Source organism: Castor canadensis, chromosome 16 (assembly GCF_047511655.1).
Source record: "Castor canadensis chromosome 16, mCasCan1.hap1v2, whole genome shotgun sequence".
Lineage (NCBI taxonomy): Eukaryota > Metazoa > Chordata > Mammalia > Rodentia > Castoridae > Castor > Castor canadensis.
The window spans coordinates 85,344,969-85,366,333 of NC_133401.1; the positions used below are offsets into that span (position 1 = coordinate 85,344,969).

At 50.3% G+C, this 21,365-nt stretch overlaps 1 protein-coding gene across 4 annotated transcripts in view; it reads left to right on the forward strand.

Moving 5' to 3' along the window:
* Kcnip1 (potassium voltage-gated channel interacting protein 1) overlaps positions 1-21,365 on the forward strand; it is a 322,065-nt gene that overhangs the window by 128,490 nt on the left and 172,210 nt on the right. The gene's annotated exons all lie outside the window — the stretch shown is intronic.

The window sequence follows — 21,365 nt, forward strand, 5'->3', positions numbered from 1 at the left end:
CCTGCGGCTGCTCACAGCTGCCTGTCCCCAACTGAGGCTGCCCCTTGGCATCGGTGGGAGAGGCGTTGGGCATCCATGTGAAGTTGGGTACCACGCTGGACAGTGATGCAGGATGTGAGCCACCTAACCAGCAGTTAGAAAGTTGCACATTGGGATAAAGAGATTGGAAACAATTAGGACAAAAGACAGGATGGATTTGGTTTTGTTTAGTGATCAAATGCCTTTGTGACCAGTGTACAGACTCTAAGTAATGTGACAAAGGTTCAAGTTCTGCTTTTGGAAACACTGCTATTGCCAACAGGTGGGGGTTACAGCATCAGCTGCTTGTGTGGGGCAATGATTAGAGCTGCACTAGGTGATGGTGGACCCCAAGTGCACAGTCTGCTCCTTGAACTTGGTTCTTCCCTATGGGTTGGGACCACAGAGCTCCCCAGGAACGAGCTGTCATCTAAGGTCCCAGTCAGAAGGGATCTGGCTTGTGGCCTCATCCCCACAACAGGCTGAATGAGCAGTAAGGAAAGATACCTGTGGGTGCAGAGCCCAGGTGACAAGACCGGGCTGGCATTTTTTACAGCCCAGAACACAAGGACAGGCTTTGGTCCATTTGCCAGCTGAGTTCCACATCCTGCTGGCAGGGAAGGAGCTGGTGCCCTTTGACCAGTCCAGAACAGGACAGGTCTGCAGGGCCTTGTCTGCCTTGGCTCAAGGACTTGGTGTTCCAGCCCTGCCACTCGTGGATCCTGGGACAGTGCTTGACTAGGGATGACATTCAGCACCAAATCCAGGTCTTCTCCCTCCTCATCCATCTGATCTCCCTGAGGTCCCAAAGGCCAGGGGACTGTCAGGCACAGTAAACTCAGGTTTCTTTTCAAATATTTTCATGCCTGTGCCCCTCTGGAGGGGTGGTTAGGTATCCCCAAAAGATCCTGAGCTCTGGAGTCCAGGGGAGTCTGGGTATGAGTTCCAGTCCCCTCATTCCCTTCCTGTGGCCTTAGGCAAATCCCCTGACCTCTCTAAGCCTCAGTTTTCATATCCATCAAGTGGATGAAGGTGCTGCCTCCAGAGGGAAGCCAGGGGAAGTGGAGGGAAGGAGGACCTTGCCGCTTGTGCTGGATTGGCTGCAGCCACTAGGGACTCAGAGGAGGCTGTTGCAAGGATGTGAGATCAAATGAATAATGGGTATGGAGCTCTGGCTGGGAAAGTGTAATACTCATGCACTACCAGCTACCCTTCCCTTCTCCCACCCCAGACCCCCAGGATGCCCTGCATTAATTCCTACAAAGACTCTCAGAGGCCACAACTCTTTGCTACTCTCTCCTGGGACCCTAAGGCAGCAAAGAGGAGTACCAGCATTCAGTGTGCCACTACTGGGTGTTTTGTCTATATACTCATAACAGTGATTGAGGCTTCTAGCAGGTCCACGGTAGTTGGATGGGTTCCCAGGAATCATCCAGGAGTCCAACTGCGTATCGCCCCCCTGGGCATTTGCGCTGGAGAAGAGTCCCGTCTCATGTCCTGCTCACTGGAATGCTAATCAGCAGAAGACCCTTCCAGGGGAGGCAGCTTGGAAGCATGGGCAGAGCTCTGGTTGGAAGGCCTAGTGGTCAGGGACCACAGCCTGGTCTGCTTGCTTTTCCCCTCAGTGCCTTGGTTTCTATAAAAGAGGAGGTTGCATTAGACATTTTCTAAGATTCCATTTGGTTCTCAAATTCTAAGATTATTTTTTATTGCCGATGCTCTCACCAGAGCCAGTGCTATGATCTCTGCGACGTCAGGCTCAGATCAAATTAGATGCAGTCGGAAGAGAGTGGTTGGGATTTCAACCCAGGAACCAGTCTCCCTGCTGGGTTCAAATCCAGACGCTACCACTCACCAGCTGTATGACTAAGCCTTGTTTTCCTCAACTGTGAGACAGGGACAGTAGTAGTTACTGTCTTAAAATAACCGCTGTGTGGTGTGCCTTTCAGGGATAATGCAAGTCATATGCTGAGCACAGGCTCTGTGTTGTAACAAGTGGTCAGCAGATTCCAGGTACCAGGCAATTTGTGGCTCTGTCATCTGCGGTTTCCCAAATGTCTGTGGTTAAGGCCACCCTGGAAGAAGGTGGGACTTTTGAGAGCCTTAACAGCTCCTTTCTGAAATGCTCTCCCAGCTTGTCCAGGTGACTGGGATGAAAAACCAGGCACTGGGAGGCTGATTCTGTGCTACAGGCCCCGCAGAGTACTGCTTCACCACCAGTCCTGTAACCTGCTCAACTAAAACCCTGAGTGCTTCCAATGGAAGCACTCCTGGGCAGAGATTGTGCATGGTGAGGGCCAAGCTAGGGTCCAGGGAAGGCGCCTCACAGACAGCAGGAATGTGAAGTGACTTAAGAGCAATGGCATCCACCGAATGACTGCGTTCAGGTTAACCTTCTGTCCTCTTGTCTGGGATCTTTGTGTCTTCAATTAAAATTACAAAAGCCCTGCTTTGGGGATTCAGCCTCTGCCTCCCAGTCCTGGGTGGAATTTCTGCATCCCATGGTTTTGCATGTGCTCTTTTACACCCAGGACACTGCTGTAAGCTTGAATGGGAATAGCCCAAGGTGTTGGGAATAGCCAAAGAAGAGCCATGCAGGAGACAGGAGGATTTAGGGAAAATGTCACTAGGCCAAGGTCATCTCAGCAGACATTGGCCTATGAACAAATAATCCCCCAGTGCTTAGAGGCCTGGGTTGTGACTTTTCCTTGCTCAAGTGCACATTCAGAACTTTGACAGGGGGGCTGAGCTTCAGACCTTCCACCAGGCCCCGCTGAGTAGGTGAGCAAATTAATCTCATAGGTCATCGATGCTTTTTCTAAAATGGAAAGGACTGTGGCACTTGCTGACTCCTAAATCAGAGAGCCCTTTGGAGAACTGTGGGGGCAGAGTGTACCTGATGAGAACGGCTTTAGGGTTTGTTGATGGGCCAACCTGTTTACCTTAGAGAGACCAGGAGAGCAGCAGGAAACAGAGAGCCACAGAGAACCATTGCCATCACACCATCCTGGGTTCAAGGGACCTCTGGCAAATCATTTGCCCGTCTACAAAAGTACTAAGTGAGAGACACGTTAGTGCCTTGGGTTTTCCTGCGTCTTTGCCCATCCTTTTAACTCTGTAAGGCTCCTCTTCCCACACCTATCTTCTCATCCACTAATTGAAATTCCACACACATTCCAAGACCTCGTCCATGTCCATGGAGACATGGAAATCTCCATGTTAAGGGAGACTTCTCCCATATGAGTTCCCAAATTCTCTTAAGCTGTATGGTGTCATGACTCCGAAGCCAAGCTTGGAATCAAGCAATCAGTGGAGGTGTTTATGACCTTCCCCATCATAGGCTTCCTGGGCGGGAAGCTTGTCTGATCATTGTTTACAGTCCCCGGCTTGGTTCTGTGCACATAGTAGGTACTCAGTAAGAGAATTTCCAGGTGAAATGATAAACAATGAAATGGTTGACGGGTCTCCATTATTTTCTAGAATTGCAAACCCAGCAGAAAAAGTTGGTTTCCCACTGGAATCTCAGTTACCAGCCCTCTGCCTAGAATGAATTCTGTTCTTTGGCCTATTGGCTTTGGATTGGCTTTGTCCGCGAAATGCACTGCATCTGTTTACCATTTAGCAGGAAAGTGCTGAGAACGAGGTTCCTACTCCTTTGGTATTCACAGCAGTTCAAGGAGTCCACACTGAAGACCAGCTACGATTCTGGGCCCTCCATTCCAGAAGCTCAATGGAGTTCAAGTTGAACAGAAGGAAGGAGATGGGCAAGAGAAAAATATGAGTGAGGGGATTTACAGCTAAAATCAGTGTGAGGTTTTTCAATCTGGTCCCGGAAAAAGGACCAAGCCTTAGACCCCTTTGTCTACCTGAAGGGCTTTGCTCAATAAATGCCTGGTAGGTGTCTAAGTGAGTAAGAGAGTGTATATCTTAACAAATGAGTGAAAGGATGAGTGTTTGCATGAATAGGAAAGAGAATCAATGCACAAGCAAATGCATGAAGCAGCAAGTGCATAATAAATGAATGACAAAGAATGAATAAGCGCATGAATGAATGAATGAGCGACTGATGAAGTCTCAGTACCTCCCAGTGGGGGTAAAGCACCAGTGTGCATTTCAGAGGGAATGAACTACACTGAGAATATAGCAAACCCTGCCCATGAACTTCGGCAGGGAACCAATGGAACAGGAAACCCTGGTGCAGACAAGGAGCCACAAACTTACAGCAAGTACATCCTAGAAAACTGAAAATTACAAATGCAGTAACCTGATGGTTTTTGGATACCAGTGGGTATGTAGTGTCTTTGGGGAAGGTAGGAGATGGGAGGGTTCCTCTCAGTTTTCACTCTCGTGAAGAAGGGCAGGGATGGCCCCACAATGATTTCTCGCTATTCCTGGTGCTCCAGCTTCACCTTTACTTGGCCTGGGTGAGTTTAGCCTCTAAACATGTCCACCCATTTCTTTGTCCACCTAGCCAGCTTTAACCTTTAACATTGCTTCCCTTGTGCAACTTCTGCCCAGGATGCACTCCAACTTCTTCACCCTCCCTCCACCTCTCCGTTACCTGGAGAACTCTTACACATCCTTCAAGACCTCTTTCCATGTCATCCCTCTTGAAAGCCCTCCCACACTCCTGCAGATGGGGCACACCTCGCCCTCCTCTGTCCCCCCATGGCCATGGCGTCTCCCCTCCATGCACACACTACGATTGTCACCCTGGGTTTACACATTCATCTCTCTGGTGAGCTCTCAGGGACTGGTTTAATTCCCGGGCTTCCATCAAGCCTGATTCTGTGTTGGGCCTTGATGGATGTTGGCTGTGCGGAGCTGAGGATGGATGGGCAGAGTGCGTGTGCTTGAGGGCTTCAAGGAGGGTGGGAATGCAGCGATGCAGACAAGAAATCCAAGCCTGCTCCCGGAGACAGGGTGTGCAAAACTCTGCGTAATGGCCCTGGAGCTGCTGTCCCATTCATCAGGCAGGGAAGGAGCAGCATTTAGAAGAGAAAGCGAGAGGAAGAGAGACTCAGAGACCTGCGGCCTTCAGAGAACCTGGGCTCAATGCCTCACCTCCCTCCGGGTAATATTTTAAGTAGGTCACCTTCTAGAAGTGGCCGTCGTCAGTTGGGATATTGCTCACCTCCCATATGCTAGCCACGAGAGTAATGTTTTTAATTCTGTTCTTCCAGGCCAAATTAAAGCCTGTTCAGTGCAGTGGGGGAGTAGGAACCACACTCAGCTCAAATCAGGAATCTGGAAAGACAGATAATAGTTGAGACCATTCAGTTAAAGCAAAAAGGAGTCTTGGGTCGAACCTTTCTCTGTCAATTCAAAACTGGACCCCTCTGAGCCTCAGTTGCCTCCTCTATAGAATGGGGACAATGACAGTGGTCTCCCTTACAGGGCTGGGGGAGCGCTTTGAGCGAGTGAGCCCAGTGCTTCAGTGAGGGAGGGCTCTTTTATCAACTTGGGGTCCTGCTGGCTTTGCTGCTGGCTTTTGTTCCGTTTCAGGGCACCCTCCTCCTGTGTGACTCTGTAACATGACAGTGTCACCCTTGGTGTCTCTCTGTCCCTTTGAGCTGTGGCTTCAGAGACCTATGGCTGTCATATCCACAGCCATTAGAACCCTGAGCAGTTTCTCTGGTGATAGGTGTGGGACACTATCAACTTCACGTGGAAATTCCCAATGGATCACCTGCCCAGATCATTGTTAATTAATAATAATAATAACCAAAAATTTTCCAGCCTCTACTCGTGCCAGGCCCCCTCAATCCTCAGTATAAGATGCTGTCTGGTTCCCATTTTGTGGATGAGGAAACTGAGACCTTTGAAGGGAAATGCCTTGTCAGGGCTGCAGAGCTGGAGAACAGCAGAGCCCAGTTCTGGTTTGTCCTGGAGCCTGAGGCTCTTCTTGCCTGGCCTTGGCTGGAAGCCTGAGGGGCCTGAGTGGGAAAACGGCCAAAGCAGGCACACAGGTGTGGGAAGGAGACACTCAAGGAGAGACAGACACACTTCATCAGCCACACCAAGCAACAGAGTGGCCTGCGGCCGAGCAAAACGCTCTCATTCTGTGTGAAGCCACCCCTGGATCTGTTTTCTTTTGCTCTGACCCTGTAAAAGCTCAGATAGGAAATGAGTGGGGGCAGAAGGCCAATTAGCAAATTCATTAATAGGATTAAACCTGTCTCCCGGCTCTAATCATTTACGTGAGCTAGATTTCTCTCCCTTTGTTGCGATCATCACGGACTGTCAGTGAAGGATGGAGCAAACGTTTAAATGGCTCCAAGTCTGTTAGAATTTCAGGCCTTGTGGGTCAGGCGGCTTACCAGTGGCGCTGCTGCAAAGGAACCAAGTGCAACTCCCGCTGTACATCCGCAGACCCGTGGCTGCTTTCTCGTTACTTCCGCTCTATCCTTGGCCACGTGTTAGCTCCAGGCCCGTTACACATCATATGTGGCACTCTTGGTTAGACAGATGTGGATTCAAACCCTTGTTGGCTATGTGACCTTGGGCAGATCGCCTCGCCTATGTGAGCCTCCATCTCTGCATGATCTGGAAAGCTAGGGCATCCAAAGTATTTCCCTCCAAGGCTGCTATGCAGATTAAATGCAGCATGCATGCAAGACACATAGAAAGGATGCCATAAAAGTGAGTTGTCACTCTCTGGGTCTCAGGTGCTCAGAGCACGGTCCCCAGACTGGCTACCAAACCAGAATCTGCATCTGAGCAAGAGCGCCGGGAGGACTGCATGAACTCTGAAGTTTCAGAAGCATCGTCCTAGAGCATATGTCAGAGAAATACATAGATCACATTATATAAAACCACATCAAAGGAAGGAACCTTGAAGCCCTCTGACTCCAGCCTCTTCCTATAGATAAGAGTTCAGAGAAGGCAAGTGGATGGCCCTCAGCCACACAGTCCCATGTCAGGCCTGGCATCCGAGCTTCCTGTGCATTGCTTCAGTCAGGCCTCCCTAATTAGCATTTCTGAGCTGGTCTTTCTTTTAATTAATCACAACCGCAAGACTAGCTTTTCCCATTAAGTTTTAATTTACTAATTTTAAATGTTATGCCAGCCACGTGAGATCCTGCGTCTTGATTCTACCAGCCATCGCCTTACAACCCAAGTTGTAAGTTGCTACAACCCAAGTTCTCTGCTCTCTGAAAATGTGATGAGGAACAATTCTAGATTTTCCTCCCAGTTGCTTCTAAGGCCAAGGCCAGGACGGAGCCTGAGGTTAGAGACCTCCCCGCACAAGAGAGGGCGCTGGTAATTCTCAGAATTCAGGGAAGGCTGGCAGGCTGGGTTTCTGTGTAAAGCCTTGGAGCTAGGACTCAAAGTCAGAAAATTTAATAGAAGCTAGTAGGAGTCAAAACAGATGAAGAAAGGCCTGGAGCACAAAAGAAAATGCCTTGTGCAGGGGGCCTGGTAGGACCTCTCTTTCATTTTTATAGTAGTCCTGAGGGGGTCGAATTGTTCTTCTGCAAGTAGGAAATGGGGCCTGAGTAAGTTCTTGATTGGCTAAGTGATTATTCCTTGAAGCACGTCTAATTCCAAGGCACCACCTTGATGGCCTCTGCATACAGCCTGAGGGCACCTGCAGGACAAGCAAGCCCCGGATCCCAGGAAGAAGTTGACGACTGTTGCTGACCTCTGAGTTCCCAGCAACCAAAAATGACAGCTTCCTGCCTTCTCTTGGTGCATCAGCTGCTCATCCGTGCCACTCGTTGGCCGGAGTGAGAAGAGGGCACCTCCAGCTGCCTTGGGGAGGCCTTGCATTTGTGACTCGGGGGCTGCACTTCCTTCCCTCTTGGATTCAGCCATGTAGGCCTTTCAGAAGCTTTGATCTTAGGGGGGTCTCTGAGGGCAGCGCCTCCACACACACCTAAGTCACGGGCAGAAAGGAGGTCAGTCCTCTTTTTTCTTCCTTTGCACACAGTCAGTGCTGGGCTGGATTAGGACTCCAAGCTCTGTAGGCCCTGAGGCTAAAATGACCAAATCCCCCAACTCCCCACCGATGGCTACTCACACGATACAGGACAGAAATGGTCAACTAAGTGTAAGGGAGTTTATTTCTGGATTGTTCCCAGGATGACTACTCTGGTGACAAGTCTTGAAATGTAATATGCATCCAAAACATTTCTTCGTGCATCGGAGGCCGTGCCACACAGCTTAGGGTTAATGGAAAGAAAAGCATGTCGAGTGGAACGGAGCTGAAGGCCAGTCCTAGCTCACCCTTTATGAGCTATACATTCTAAACTAATTGTTTAATTCCTTTCTGCAAACCACCTTCCTAATTTAGAAACAACCATCACGGTGCCAACTCATTGGCTCGTCAGTGAGGATTGAGCGAGGACGTGTGACTTCTGAAGTGTTTAGAAATGGTGGCACCAATGGTAGATAGCAGTAATGGCCATAGTTGGTAGGGATGACTTTGGTGATGGTGATGAGGCTGACGGTGGTCAGGATTACAGTAAGAACAATGATGATGGCAGAGGTGGTGATGGTGATGACAGTAGCTGTAGTAATAGTGGTAGAGATGGTGACAGTGGGAGGGTTCTGACGATGGAGGATGGCGTGTTAGTGGTGATGCTGACTTCAGGGATGGGGATGGCAATGTGATGGAGCCAGTGAGGTGAGAGGCCATGGGGTGGTGGTGGGGTCTGGATGAGCGTGGTAGTGGTGGTAATGGTAACAGTCAGGGTGATGGTGCTGGGAGAGGCAGTGATGACCTAGGACTCCGCCCAGCTCGGAGTGGCTCTAAAGCATTGCCTTTGCCTGCGAGGGCAGTGGTTACAGTGATTCAGTTCAGTGTTCCTGGCAGTCAGGATGACAGTGGGAGGGCAGTGATGGTGACCTAATGGTGTTGCCGATGGCACTTTTGGTGGAAGGAGGATGGAAGTGGTGGTAGTGACTCTGGGGGTTTTGAGGCAATCTGCTCTTTGTCCAAGCTACCTTCTTTGGCTAGGCTTCACAGAAGGATTTCCAAAGCCCAGAATTTTAATTCCTCCAGATGTATTTGTCAAAAGCAGAAAAGAGTAAGACAAATCAGCTCATGCCTTCAGATTTTGCCTCTCTTCCATGAGTGGCACTTTCAGAATCATTTTAGTGTAAGCTGTCTTCTTAACACATGCCTTCCAGCACATGGTATGGTGATGTGCCTCGTGTGTAGACACATCTTCAATGAAATGAAAGAATAACTTGCAGGACACAAGTCGTGCTTTTGGGCAAAGTTCCATCTCCAAGGATGAGAGGGGGGTTACTGGGTACCAGCTCCCCACCACATCAGAATACACTTGCATTAACACCATGACCAGAAGGCTCCACAGTCAGCGTTCTCTGGCAAGTCGGGAAGGCTGGCACTACTGTGTGGGGGAGCCCCTGGCTGTCAGCCTAGCCTGGCCCTTGTACCCGCCAGTTTGACCCAGGGCTATGGCCAGTTCTGATCTGGGCTAACTGATCACAAGGAGCACTGGAGAGTACAACCATACCTGGAGTGTCCAGACCTCCCTCTGCAGTAGCCTTGCTGTGCAGTGGGAATGAGAGGTGTGCTCAGCTCTTGAGTTCTTCTTAGGAGTCAGTCCTCCCCGATCCCAGAAGAGGCTGCAAGAGTGGCTCCAAGCACCAAGGCCTCCACAGCCCACACCGTCCAGTCTAGGTGAGTTCAAAGTACCTGTAGACCCTCTGTTCATCATGCATAGGAAAAGAAGCAGGCTTCTGAACTTACAGTGAGATTAGGTCCTGATAAACTCATTGCAGGTTGAAAATCTTGTAAGTCAAAAATGCATTAAACACATCCAGCCTTGGTCAGCCACTCAGAAGCTTGAAGAGGACTGGCCATTTGCCTTGTGATCACAGGGTTGACTGGGAGCTGCTCCTGACTACCATCTTGAGGGAGTCTTAGTCTGCAGATCAGTAGCCCAGGAAAAACTCCAAATCCAAAATTCAAAGACTGGTTTCTACTGGATGTGATGGCTCCCATACCATAGGAAAAGTGAGAAATCATTAAGTCAAGCCACCATGAGCCTGGCTTCATCTGTAATCACGTGCTCATATCATAGGGTTCCATGACTTTTAGATATGTGACACATAGCAAGGGCTCGACAATGGTACCAGCTATTGATACCGGCCATGTTTATTGTCTCTGTTAGTTGTGGAGAGATTGAGATAACAGGTGGTGAATGATGCAAGACCAGAGACCTGTGTGACTCCAGTTGGTGGCATACATGTGGCTAAGATCTCTGATCCTGTGGTTCTGAGCCTGGGGAGTACTGTGAGTGGATCACATGTTCCTGATGGGATATTGAGAAAGATGAGGACATGCTGCCATCTGAGAGCTATTCTGCCACAGAAGGAATGCAGTTTGCAGAATAAATGACCTTGGATATAAGTCCCTGAGGACTTTTTTTTTCCAGTACTGGAGCTTGAACTCAGGGCCTTCCATGTGAGCCACTCCACAAGCCCAGTTTTTGTGATAGGGTTTTTCAAGATAGGGTCTCGAGCAGTGTCTTCCTGGGCTGTGCTTCACAATATGGTCCTCCTGATCTTTGCCTCCTGAATAGCTAGGATTATAGGCGTGAGCCACTGGCACCGGCCCTGAGTTTCTTTTCCCTGTCTGAGTGACCCTAGATAACTGTTCTGCCAGGCCTTGTGTTCTTCATGTGTCCACTGAGGTTAGGAATGCTGACCACATGCTCTCCCTGGGAAAAGAATGGAAAATGAACTGTAAATGGGGCAAGGGTGGGAATCTGTCTCCCAGGCAGCATGGGACAGGAGGTGGTGGGAAGCCCAAAGTGGGTTTGGGATTAGTGCTGCCTACAACCTTCATCCATACCTGAACTTATCATTCCTCTAAAATCTTAGAACAAAGTCAAGAGAGGTAGAAAGCAAGGGAAGGCAAAGGGAAAGAGGAGTCTGCAAGAAAATGTGAACATGAGGAGTGCAGGTAGCCAGCTGTCCGCCCAGCGTGAGCACTTCAGATAGGGAGAATTAATTGCTTGTTGTCATTTCCTTGTTCGATAATACTTGTTGAGAGATGTGGAAGGGGATCCTGGTAGAAGGAGTTCCAGCAAAGACACAAGTGGGTGAAAACACGAAGAGATGTACAGGACCTGGGCTGGACTTATTCCAAGTTGCAAGGCACCACGTGCAGCCTCCAAAGGGTAGAAACTGAGGCAGGCTCCCCCTTCTCACATGCTTCTGCTACCCTTCTCCCCTGGGAATTCTGTGTCAAAGAGGAGTTGTTCCTTAAAGGGAGGTTGGTGTGTGTGCATATGTGGAGAGAAATACCCATGTGCTGTCAGACACCATATTGGGCCCCTCTCCTAAATTACCTCATTTAATAAATTGTTGAGGAACCCTGTGAACCTGGGACTATGATTATCTCTATTTTAAAGGTATGAAACTAGAGAGGAGAGGAGACATGAGAAGCAGGCTGAGGTCACATAGATGTGAAGGGCGAGGACAGTGTTGGAACCCAGGTTTGGCTGCATCCTCAGACCTGAGACTCTACACCTACTACCTACTGTGACATTTGGGGAAATTGAGACTCAGGAATGGTGTTTCCTGAAATTGCATGGCCAACTTAAAGCAACACAAGACCAAATCCCAGTTCTGACTCCAGCTCCCTGATCCCCACACATCATTATAACTGACAACCCAAGAGCCCTCCATCCTTCTTCCTTCCTCCCTTTCTTGGCTGACTTCCAAAGCTTTGGAGGACCAACAAACCAACTCAGCAGACAGAAAGGCTATAGTCACCTGCCTTTTGGCCTGCAGCCCAAAGCCATTTTTGTGTTTACATTACCTCCATCTGAGCGACCTGGGAGAGACCACCCTCCCCTTCCCCACCATTCTCTTCCATGTCAGTGGGCAGCAGCTAGACTGCAGGCCGTCATTGCTGCCCTTCTCAGCCCTGATCCAGAGGGCACCGTGTAACGGTGACATGCACAGACTTAGAAGCTAGGCAGTGCAGTCCTGGAGCCTGGCTCTCCCTTCCTCGATCTGTGTGGCCTTGGGCAAATCACCTCCTGTCTCTGAGCCTCAAATCCTTCCTCTGCAGCTTGGGATACTGTCTCTCTCGTGGGGTTGCCTCGAGGATTGATGGGAAAGGTGAATGCAAAATACCTGCTCCCCAGTAGGCTCTCATGTGAGGATGAAGAACGATTTCACTTACACTTTGACACAGACTACGGATTTGCTAAGTGCACTCTTCAGCCACAACTCGAGTCACTGCAACAAGTGTGGGCACTCCTGGCGTGATCTGTGCATCCCTCGTCCATTACCCAGCACAGTTGTTGATCATCCAGTTTGATGGACTCTTCCTTCTGACTCCATGCAACCTCAGAATCCTTCCTGACAGAGCTCCAAGCCGGCACTATAGTTAAGTAAATGCTCATGGGAGACAGAAGAAAGGTTTTAGCATGCAAGTTCCAAGTTCACATTTGCAATGCCCTCTGCTCAGCACAGGCTACTCCCATGTTCAATCCAGTCTGCTTTTCTGAGTGTCTGTGTGTTAAGCTGCTCTTCCAGGCTGAAAGGATGTTCTAGTCATTTGTTGTTGGTTCATTTGAACAAGTCTCCAGCCTTTCAGAAGCCCGCTTGCAGTTGATGCCTGTGGTTTGCAGGTGACATCAGGGAAGGAATCAAGTTAGACTTTGAGGGAGTGAAGTCCACACAGCACACACCACCAACCACTTTTAGGAGTAACAGAAGATAGTGTCTCAATGTAATTTGAACTCTTTCAGAAGCTATAACACCCAGATTGGCTGACAACCTTGCTCTCAGAGAAGTCGGCTTAGAATCAAACGATTTTTACTTTAGAGTAATGCTAGCTGCTGTAACAAACAAACCCCAATGTTTAATCCGATTAATCTACAGAATTTCTTTTAGCATTCGTGTGACTGTTCAATGTGGTTCTTCTTTGTGGGCAGCAGCTTTCTTTCACATGGACTCAGGTACCTAGCCTCCTTACAACCTGACATTCTATCTACCCCAAGGTCTCCTCCACGTCTATGTAAAGAGGATGGAGATGGCATATTGCTTCATAAACCACTTTGACCCTGCAGTGGTGACATCAAAGAGAGCTCACTTCCCAGCCTAACCCTAACCCTAACCCTAACCCTAACCCAGCTACAGTGAGGGTTGGGGCCAGAAATGACATCTCTGGCTGGCCCAGCAACAATGGTGGTCTGGGAGAGGTGCATGACTCTGTGTTCAGGTCTACCAAAGAAAGCAGATCAGCAATAGACACCAAATCAAATGGGCGACCCTGTATCCCAGAAGTCCAGGTGCTACTCGGTCACCGTGGGCATGGAGCAGGGAAGCTCAAGAACCAGAGGTCAGCTGGCAAGGTCCACACCCAACCAGTTCAGGAAAGTCCCACCCCAACCAGGGACAGTTCATGATCCCTGTATCAGCGGTCTTCCTCCCGAAGAGAGGAAGTGGACACAGCAGAAGTGCAGAGCCTGATATCATTAGACATTTGAGCTGGTCAACCAGCATCCCTGGCAAGTCTGAGTTCACCAGGAAGACCTGTGATTGTCACACGCCTCCAGGGAGAGGTGAAGCTGGTCAGGACAGCTTCGGCACACCTGTTCTGTGTGCCAGTGGCATCTCTCGTTGCAATTTATATCACGGTCTCCTGATCTGAGTTAATGGGAGTGCTGTTCTGACAGATGGGTCCCCACTGGGTGTGCCAGCAAAGTCAGGGCTTCTGAACCTCCAAGGCTCACTGCCAGAGACTGGGGAAATCACCAGGTAAATGCTACTTTGTGAGGTCTCTGGAAAGCAGCCAGCAGCCTCCTCTGGGTGACAGCCCTGCCCCATCCTGTGACTTCTCTGACCTGCTATGAGCACTCGGGAGCCCCATCCACAGCCCCACAGGTCTGGTCTGTTTTCAGCAGCATTTGGGACATCCTTCTCTCATCTCCAAAAGGAAGAAGACAGGAAGGAGAGAAGGTGAGGAAAACACGATCCAATGCTGAGAGATTGCCCTCCAAAGTGTGCTCTGAGTACCAGACTTGGAACAAAGCATTGTTGGTGCTTTGATGGTCACATCTGCACCAGTTGTTGAAATGACTTGACGCGTCACGGGAATTATAATTCTACTGGAAGACCCCAGGCGACCAAGTAAACTGATTAGCTGCTTGCTCCAAGTTGATATTCTTTCCCCTCTGGGTCAGAAATTGGGCTGTGGGGGATGGTGGAAGCTCTGTACGTGGAAGTAGTCTGAGATGGGGCCGTGTACATCCAGGAATCCAAACTGAGCGGTGCTGACAGGTTCCCCTGGAGACACAGTCTGACAGGTGCCTACCTGCTCCCACACAGGACATCTCAGCCCTCCTGGGCCAGTGACTGCACTCTGATGATGCACAGAGAATGAGCTGGGCTGAGCAGGCTGATGGTGGCTGGACTCTTAAGGCAGCTTTCTGCCTGGCATAATTATTGCATGGATAATTACACAATTCAGAGCCCGCTGCAGAATCCTGGATTGGTGCCAGAGCAGAGAGACAGGGTTCCGGGACTGTAGCTGCTTTCTGCCTCTCAAAGTTGAGTTTGAAAGAAGAGGGTAACCTTTTCCTCTTCTAAGAGTCTACCTGGCAGAGCATGGGCTTGATGGATGTGAAGCCAAGAGATGCAGGAAATTGACAAGTTCTGTCTTCCTCTGCCCACACCCCTTTAGCAGAGGGCATTCCTGGAGTGGTAACCTCACCCTGTTCTGTCAGCACCTACATACTAATGACACCAACTGCTCCAGCACCCGCCCTCCGAGCTTCAGCGTCATCTCCAAATGCATGCTGGGCTTTTCCTGCAGAGGTCTCTTCCACCTCATCAGGCCCCAAACTGCTCTTCTCTCCTTATTCATCTTCTCAGCCAGCAGCGCCCATCCTCCCAGACCCCCAGCTAGCGCCTAAGAGTTATTCTCACCTTCTGCTCTATCGCCACCTGCAGCCCACCTGAAGCCAGTCTGTGGTGGTTCCACTGCGGACAGGTCTGTGGCTCTCTCTGCCCCCCTTGCATGGGTCAGGTCCCAGCTCCATGGTTGTTTTTGGCTGTCTTATCGTGGCTTTGCAGCTCCACTCTCACCTGCTGGAGACCGGCCTCCTGATGTCTCCAGAACTCTGTCCTCATGCAAAGCCAGCTGTTTCTTTCCATGCTTAGTATCTTTGACGGCTTCCAGCCCCCTCAGCACCGACCCCACCCCTTCAGGCTGTGGTCACCCTTCCGCAGCCACCCCTGCTCTGGCTCTGCGTCTCCTGCCACGCTTCTGACAACCAGCGCATTGGATGCCTTGTGCATTTCCTGCAGTTCCTCAAACCCGGGTTTTTCATGCCTGAAAATGTACATTTGCAGTAGAAGAATGCAAAAGGGAATGTTCTAGCCTCTGCAGCCAGACCAAGTAGGTTTGAATGTTGGCTCCATCACTTGTTTGGCTGGTGTGACCTTGGGCAAGTCACTTGACCTCTCTGTTCCTCTTTCTTCCCTTTGGTCACTAATGGTACTACAGTCTGTGGCATAATTCATCGTGAGCACTCAGGGCCTGATAACTCTTGTTTTCAAATGTTTGCAGCATCTCCCATGGGAGATACTCACAATGTCAAGTTCAAGGGCAAAAGGAAGTTAGATTTCAACTAGTCCACACCATCATTTTGCAGAGGGGGAAACAAAGGACCCTGGAAGGGACAGGGTCTTCCTCCTGGCCACCCCAGCCCAGTGTGAACTGTTCTGAGCACAGCTGACCTGACAGCTTCCTCCAGGTAACTGAGTTCTCTGAGTGCTCCAAGGACTCACCATGGTGAACGGGGTTTTTCAGTCACCCAGCCACAAAGTGAGAAATGAGCAGAGGGAGAGGGAAAGGCCAAACCTCATCTCTTCTCCAGGATAAACCACACTGGGGACATCTGAGAGCAAAGGACACCTGGGCGGCTGAAGACTGTGGCCCTGGGCTCTGCCTGATGTGCCCCACAGACTGGGTCCTTTCTGTGTGTCCATGATGGGGCAAGAATCCAGGCCTGGGAGCCAGGGATGGCATGGGCTTTGGAAGCAGCTGTGTCTGTTGTGAAGTTCTGGCCTCTCTCAGGGCCTCTAGCAGAGGAGCTAAGAGTACACATTCTGCAAGCTGCCCAGTCCTAATCCTGACTCTAGTGCTCTCCAGTTGGATGACATTCATGAGCCTCGGTTTCCTCTTCTGTAAAGTGGGGAGCACCCAGTACCTGCCCCTGGGGTTTGTGATGAGGATGAGGCAGTAACTTGCACTAAGGCAGTGCCTGAGACTCAGCAGAGCCCACGAATTTCTAGAAAAGACATCACCAGGCATTTAACGCACATAGGGGTCACATCTCTGCAGGAGCCATGCGTAGAGGAAGGAAGACCTCCATGAAAACCTACACGCATCATTGCGATTGGCAGTTTCTCCTGGAGTTAATTTGGGAGCCTGTGACCTTTCCTGTCGTGCACTTCTCTGACTCAGACTGCAATATTGCAATGCTAGCCAAATGTGTGACAAGCCCCTTTCCCAGGCAACTGAGGGGAGGCGGGAATGTTCTGGAAGCTTCTCCTGGGTGGGAGTGTGGGTGGGGAGTCATCTGACCCTTCAGGGTCCCACCAGTTGAAGGGGGATGAGGGTGTTCGTTCAGGTTCTGTAGCTAGGCCTCCCCCATGGTGTCCCTAGCTCAGAGGCCGCACCCATGCACCAGGCTTCCTTAGGGAAGAACATGAGAGCCAACCAGGGTGCTCTGTGGGTGAGATGTCTTGTGCTCCGTGCATTTCCATCTTACAGCCAGCTCAGTGTGCAGAGCCTCCATTAGGCAGCTCCACTGCGCTCATCAGCTTGCAGGCCTCTAATCCACAGCGGGGTCAAAAACTGGCGCTTCCACCTTGCAGCCGTGGGACCCTCAGTGCTCACCTTCCTAGGACCCAGTGTCCTCATTTATAAATATCAGTATGTGTGCTGTGACAGTGACGTGGGGAAGAAACCTGTGTGACTTAGAACAGTGTGTAATTCGTGCTGCAGGTGCTGTCAGTGTCTGCTGTGTTGCCAGCATCCCTCCACAGGAGCCCATTTCTCCAGGTGAAGAAAGGATGCTCCCGGATGGAGGGCGTGTGCTCAGTGTGGATTCACACCCAGGCCTGTTGGGTCCTGTGTTCCTTGCTCTTTCCAGGAGGGTTTGTGCGTTCTCTGTGCTCTGCACCTGGATCACAGTATTTAATTGGAAGTCTGTCCTGGGCCTGGAAGATTTGCTGGATTAGAGAGTTGCCAATAAAACCCAAGGATGGTATCTGGAAGACGAAGACGGAGCCATCCTCAGGCACTTCTTACCGACCTGCCTTTGCTCGCCCTGTCCCCACCACTTGTGCTATCTCTTCCCAGCCTGGATTCCATGCCTTTTACCTGCCTAGCTTCTTTCTGTCCTCTGGGATGGACATTTGAGTGGCACAGTCCTGTTCTTCTCCATCCCAAAGCTGGCTAGGGGACCCTTCTCCATGCCTGAAACTCACTCGCTCACAAGCAGCCCAGCATGGAGCTCTGAGACACGGGGTTTAAGATAAGAGCAAGCCTTATACAGCCACGGTGCCTGGCATGTGTTAAATAAAGCTAGTCGTCTACTTATTTGCTACTATTCTGCCTTGTTACAGAAAAGACACAAGGCAACGGAATGCATGAATGGTGCTCACAGAGCTGAGTGAGACTGAGGCTGCTACTGGCCCAAAGGAAACTTGAAGGATTTGGGCATCAGAAAGACAGACGGTGAGAATTCTGACCTTGGCCTTGTGCCATAATGGAAATTTGGAGAGGTCATTTGACCTTGCAGAGCCTCCAATTAACTCGTAGGGGCAATGAAAGCTAACCTGTGAGGATGCAGTGTGTGACCCAGTCACAGGCTCTCAGTAACTCAGCCATGACAGAACCAGGCAGCTGAGTTTGGCATGGGCCTTTCCAACTGTTCACCAGTGACCTATGACCGCAGCAGGTGTCACTGGTTGCTTTGCTAAGGTTTGCACTTGAATGGTGCTCCTCAGAGTCCTGGTGTGCAAGAGTCAGTGCGCTGGAGGCTCCCACCCCCACCTCCCACTCACGCGCCCACCCCCGCACGCACACCTCAGAACGGCTGCGTGTTCCTATTTGTCCACGAGTTCTTAGTAACCGCAAGACGTATTTTGAGAACAAAACACCTTTGTTTTGAGAGTCATGATGTGCTCTAACATCACATTGCATTCATCTGGGGACAGTGTTTATGCTAGTTGTTTTATAAATGGTTGTCACCCTACATTTGCGGAAACAACAGTTCTAATGAGGTCCTTCTATTTTTCCGTCTTTGCTTATTATCTATTGTGAGGGTCGTGCATGCTGTAATGGCGTGTGGGCTGGAGGAAGATACGGGAGGCCTCCTGGGAACACGGGATTGACGGCTGCAGGAAGTCCATGGGTTGTGCCTGGGGCCTTGCCCAGGAGGATACAAATCCGGGCGGCCAATCCCACACAAGCGCTCTGGAGGCCCAGCTCCTAGGCCCCTTCCCCAGCCCCTCTCTCTCCCCGTATCCCCTCCTACCCTGCCCCAGTCATCAGGCCTGAGGGAGGCATGAGCTGTAAGTGGGCACATCACCGTACGCCCGTGGGGCCCTGACACCTTGCTCCCAACACCATCTGGGCTGGCGCAAGTGCTACCAGCCGCAAGGTGGCTCTGCTGTTTCTGGCTCTCTGGGGACCTGCCTTATTTGTAGAATGGGGCTACCCTGCGTGGCTGTGGAGTGGTGGGGGTGTGGAGGGCACAGCACATACTCAGGAAAATTGAGTTCATCCTCCTGAGGTATCTGGAAGGTTCTGGAAACCAATGTCCAAGGGAAGGAGCAATATGACCAGTGGGACCTCTGCTGGGCTATGTGAGAAGAGAAGGCTTTGTGGGATTTGAGAGTTAATAGGGCCCAGGACCCCTACTTCCCTTGTCTGTTCAAGATGGCACAGGGTCACAGATACTCAATCAGAGAAAGCCAAGGGGCCACACTCTCATGGGAGCATTTTTCATGGGAAGGAGGGAGCTTCTGTGAGAGCTTGTGCTGAAGCCTCTCTGAGTGCACTGGCCACACAAGTGAGTGCTCTGAACTTGACAGTGGAGTCCACTGGGCTGCATCCAGCTACTCAGCAGGCTGGGGCCGTCTTAGTGCACGGAAGACATGCCCAAGCATGAAGATAGCACCATAGCCTCTGTGTGGGGTGAAGCATGAATGGACAGTCATCCAGGTTAATTGAGACATTTTTAGTTTGAGCTAAAGAAACCCAGCTCTTACTGTTTAAGGGGAAAAGGGGGATTTATTGGTTCGTGTAATAAAAGGAGCTGGGTAAGGTTAACTTCAGGCATGGTTGAATCCAGGTACTCAAAGAAAATCTGTTGACTCCAGTCCTCTGGTCTGTTTTCCTCTATGTTGGCTTCAATCTGAGAAAGTTCTAACTTTGGGGTGCAGAGAGTAGCCACAAGCACCCTAGAATTAGACCCCCCCTCCCCCAGCTCAACAACTCCAACAGCTAATCAACAACCCTCCATAGCTATAGGAAAAGTCCCAGGGCTGGCTCTCATTGACTCAGACTGGGTCTGTGCTATACTGATTGGCCAGGATTAGAAGAGGAAGCGAATTCAGCCCAATAACCAAATGGACCGTATCTGGGGGGTGGAGCAGGCTCACCAAGGTGCTCTTACTGGAGGGAGTGGCTACTAACCAATGGTTGGTAGTTATAGCTTCCACCAGCCATGCCTTCCTTCCTCTAGTTCCTAGGCTTGACTGGCCCCTTCCCACTCATGGCTTGGGGAGCAGATTACAGCCTATGAGAACTGGACACCAGCAAGGCGAGATGCAGTTAACTGCTTTTACCTGTGGCCGAGACAGGCCACAGAACAGGGAAAGGCACAACAGCTGCATCTCCTAAGCTGTGTTCAGAGAAGCAGGAACACAGGTTTCTCCTGTTGCAATGTCACACTCCTCCCCGTGGCTCCACCCTGTTTACTGCTATAAAAGACCCTAAAGGAGGAAGAGGGGCTTTTGCTTTTTTGCTTTTGCCTTTTGGGGCTTTACTTTGGGCCTTTTGGTGTGGGAAGCTTTTGGAAGGGAAAAGTTGCTGAAGGGAAAAGAATTGTTGAGGGGAAAATGCTGAAGAGGGGTTGGTAGAAAGTCTGCACCGAGAGCTTTAACATAGGCTTCAGAAAGCAAAGCTGAGAAAGCTCCTCATACACAGCCTTAGGAAAGCTAAAGAAAAGCCAAAGAGAACATGGGGCCGTGCACACTGCAAGTCTAAGGACGGAGACCTTAGGAGTTAGGCATATGCAGGTTGTAGGCACCAGTGATTGCAAGTCTGAGCACTGAGGCTTTGAGAGAGCTAAAGAGAGAGGGAACAGTGCAACCTGGGGGCAAAAGACTTTAAGAGCGATTAGGCTAAAGATAAGCTGAGAGCAAACACAACATGGGACAGTGCAAGTTTAAGGAAAGAGGTTTTAAGCAAGGCTTTAAGGAACCGCAAGGAGTAAGGCCTTAAAAAATCAAGATAGAGAACAAGAAGCAATGAGATTTGTGCGTCTCCAGCCAAGCGTACAACACACCTGACCCCGACTTTCTGTCTATCCTGTGTCTTTTGTAAAATCTCCAGTCGCCTCCAGTTAAGCCCAGTTAGGTCCAGAGAGAACCTCGCTCCGGCAAGGGAGGGAGCACGAGAAACGGTGCCCTCTTCAGTGGCTCACTTGAGTACCTGTGACACTGACAGTTTTCTAAGTATTCGTGCTGGGTCAGACCTGTTTCTATACCACCAAGGCCACCAGTCCATTGCTCAGTCCTGTTGGTGCGTTTGTTTCTCTTGGAGGGCAGAGGCTCTCTCTCCTTTCTAGTTCCAGCACCTAGTACACAGCTTGGCTCATGAAATGTTTGTTGATTGCTTAGATGGTAACATAAATAAAATAGCACAGAAGGTTGCTGGGACCTGGGATAGGATTATTTACGCTGATCTGATAGCTAAAGATAATAACAAGGTTCTGATGTTATCTTAGGAGCTTTGTACAACTGCTGTCTTACTTCTCCCAACTCTCCTGGGGGTGAAGAGACTGGGGGTCAATGAGATAAAATGAGTTGCCCAAAGTCTGGCACAGAATGTAGCTGAATGTCAAGAATGGGGCTGTCCAACCTCTTCACAGTCCCCTGCCTGTCACGTGCACAGGCTGATCTGTGTCCCTGCCCACAGATCAGCCAGCCCCTTGTCAACTTCAGGGACCAAGAGTCTCCTGCATCTCCCAGGACCCATCGCACGTTTGTGATGCTTGGAATTCCAGCAGGAACAGTTCTTTCTTCCCAGCGTGGAGGCTCAAAGTCAGACT